At 51.9% G+C, this 3,081-nt stretch overlaps 1 long non-coding RNA gene across 6 annotated transcripts in view; it reads right to left on the reverse strand.

Annotated features, from left to right (window-relative positions):
* LOC116076448 overlaps nt 1-2,692 on the reverse strand; it is a 14,473-nt gene extending 11,781 nt beyond the window's left edge. For 3 of the 6 annotated variants that reach the window (XR_004112962.1, XR_004112963.1, XR_004112959.1), the window contains exons 1-2: nt 2,547-2,692; nt 2,338-2,460 (exon numbers count right to left, since the gene is read on the reverse strand). This is a non-coding gene — a long non-coding RNA (uncharacterized LOC116076448). Of the gene's footprint in view, nt 1-1,539; nt 1,863-2,309; nt 2,461-2,546 lie in introns of those variants that run through there. The other 3 variants (XR_004112958.1, XR_004112960.1, XR_004112961.1) reach the window with 3 other exon arrangements.
* Nucleotides 2,693-3,081: the final 389 nt, after the last annotated feature.

Here is a 3,081-nt window from a genome sequence, read left to right on the forward strand (position 1 = left end):
CCCGCTCCCCCTCCCCTCCCCTCCCCCCAGCAATGCTCCACACCCTGATGCAGCACAATACAGAAGCTTACTCTCCTTGGCTCTGGTGCCAAGGGCAGCAAGCTTGACTCTGACCTCACTCAGTCTTTCCTGTGTGTCCCAGTCACCCTCTTCATCTCCCCCACCCCCGTGCCCCTGTGTGTTTGTGTTCACACGTATGTGCAGGCATGCATGCCTGTGCAAGTGAAAGCCAGAGATCAGCCTTGGTGCTGCGCCACACAAAACATTCTCCTTGTTATTTGAGCCTGGGTCTCTCATTGGCCAGGAAGTTGCTGAGTAGGCAAGAATGCCTGCTCCTCCCCCATACTGGAGTTGCAGTAAATACAATGCCCAGCTTTTCTCCCTCTCCTTCTCCCTCTCCCTCCTTCTTCCCCTCCCTTTCCTTCTCCTTCTCCCTCCTCCTTCTCCTCTTTCTCTCTCCCCCTCCCCCTCTCTCCCTCTCCCCCTTCCTCCTCTCCCCTTCCCCTCCCCCTCCCTCTTCCTCTTCTTTCCCCATCCCTCTCCCTCTTCCCCCTCCCTCTCCTTCCCTTTCCCTCCCCTTCTCCCCCCCCCCCCAACTCTGCTTTGTTGCTATTGTTCTTTTTAACTTTAATGTGGATTCTGGGATTAACTCAGGTCCTCACATTTGGAAGGCAAGCAAGTTATAACTGAACTGTCTCCCTAAAGTCTTTGCTATTGTTTCCTTTGATAGAAGGGCTTGGATCAGGTTAGGGCCCACCCTTAGGGTGTTACTCAGTCACTTTATTAATTTGCCTGGTTTGTTGCTGCTGCTGTTTGTTTATTTGTTATGTTTTGGGGTTTGTTTATTTTTGTTTTGTTTTCAAGATGGTGTTAGCTTCAGGGCCTCCAAAGCTTGTGACATCACATAGGTGGGCCTCACAGACTTGTTGCCAAGGCAACAGCCGCCATATTCCCAGAATCCATTGGGCTCACCTCCCACCTTTACCTGCGGCCACTACGTCACTATATATATGTGACATATATATATATATGTATACACACACACACACACACACACACACACACACACACATGGGGAATGCTCCTCTCGCTCTCTCTCTCCCTTCTCTTCTCTCTCTGCTACTACCCCCTTCTCTCCCTCTCAATTAAACCTCTTACATGTGGAACTGTTTGGGCCTCGTGTGTGGTATGTCCAGACTCGAGCTGCCATTGTAACACATCAGATGGGGTTTCCATGTGTAACTCTGGCTGGTCTTGAACTTGCAGAGATCCTCCTGCCTCTTTCCTGAGTGCTGGGATCAAAGATATAGGCTACCACGCTGGTGATAACTTTATAGACTCAGTCTCCAAATACAGTCATATTCTCAGATGCCGGTTACAGCAGTTTTGATTGACACAAACCAGCCTTTAACAGCACCCCTCTGAGCTGGAATTAAGAGGGGAGTTGAGGTGGATTCTCTTTTAGGAAGAAGGAGTCTCACTGGCTCACCAGGAAAGAGAGGAGGTGTAGGGATGTAAATTACATTAAGCCAAGTGGAAACCATGTTAGAAGAAATGTATTTTCATATATATAGATGCTGTACAAGCCCAGCCCAGCATTCTGTAAGAGCAAATGCTCAGGGATCGCTGCCCCACACGGGGGCAGCGGAGGGGGCAAGAGCAGTCTCTAGGAGCCACCCTGTTCTGTAATGTCCCTGGGACGGGAGAGATGCACCCGACAGGCCCCGTGATGTAAAAGCCACTTTTCCAAGAGATTGGTGTAACTGGAAAGGAGGGATCACAGGACAGATGGCAACTCAAAGTGGGAACATGGGAACCCTTCCATGCTTCTACTGCGGCGAGATTTCTGGTTTCCTTTGTCCCTTTTAGGAAAAATAAACACAACTAAACGCACGTGTGATGAGATTACAGAACACGAGTGGGGACGGATCCATATTCATTGCGGGAGCGGGGGTGGGATGGGGTGGGGAAGTTGGCAGTCATGAGTGTGCACAACCAGAGGCCCCAGATATCCTGGGTTGCAGGAGGCTTCCAGAGCCTGCAGGCCCAGGCGGCCCTAATCGATTTGAGACAGGGCCAAGGGTAGCCAGCTCTGGTCTCTCCCTCCGTGAGACCAGAGACCTGAACCTCAGGGGAAGGCTGGTGAAGAGGGCCTGATCACTCGCTAGGTTTGGATTATCCAAAGTATAACACTCAGTGTTGTTCTTCCGCAGCATTTACAAAGAGTGTGCCCGGGCAAGGGGGGTGGGGTAGAAGATGGAGGCAAGCCACCAGCTACCCTTGCGGAGCGCCGTCCCCCAACCACTGACCTTCCCCAGAGTGGTGACATCCCTGTACCTGTGCCCTGCCCAGTGCTGAGTGGATGCCCTGGCTTCCCTTGCCTTTGTCCAGCGCGAGTCTCGCGTCTGTCCCCTGAGCTCTCCCGCCGGTCTCTGGCCGATGCCCCTCGCAGCCATTCCACTGTGAGCGAAAGGTTTCTTAATAAGAGTGTAAATAAAAGCCAGGCTGAAAAATGAGTTTTCCATCTCAGCAGTCACCGGCCTAACCTCGGCTGTAAATAGTCTGGCAAAGGCGCGCAGATGGAGTCCCAGTACCTGGGGGATCAGGGCATCTCTGGGCAGTGCCTGTCAACAGCTGGGGGCAGCGAAGATAAAAGCTGTGAGCCTGAGGACATTGCACGACTCCAGCCCAGCGTTCTATACAAACAAATGCTTAGGGACAAGCCCACTCCCACCTTCTGTGACATGGGGGGGCGGGAGGGGGAGGGTGAGAGCAGTTGCTAGGAATCACCCTGTTCTGCCATGTCCTCGGGAGAGAGGGATGCACTTGACAGGCCCCTCTAACTTATGGTCATAGGTGTCATAGATTTAAGGTGATTTATCTGACCATGGGGAAGATAACAAAAACCTGGAGAAGACTGATTGGCCACCCAGGCGTTGTGCATTTCTGATTGGCCTTATTAATTTAGGATTGGGCCAGGAAGCAGCCTCTTGGCTGAATCAAGGAAATCAAGCTGGTAACCTCTGAGACTCGCAGGGGTCTAACGTGTGTGAAATGGAAGAAATAATGGGTTGCTGTAAG

Source organism: Mastomys coucha, unplaced genomic scaffold, assembly GCF_008632895.1.
Source record: "Mastomys coucha isolate ucsf_1 unplaced genomic scaffold, UCSF_Mcou_1 pScaffold4, whole genome shotgun sequence".
Taxonomy (NCBI): Eukaryota; Metazoa; Chordata; class Mammalia; order Rodentia; family Muridae; genus Mastomys; species Mastomys coucha.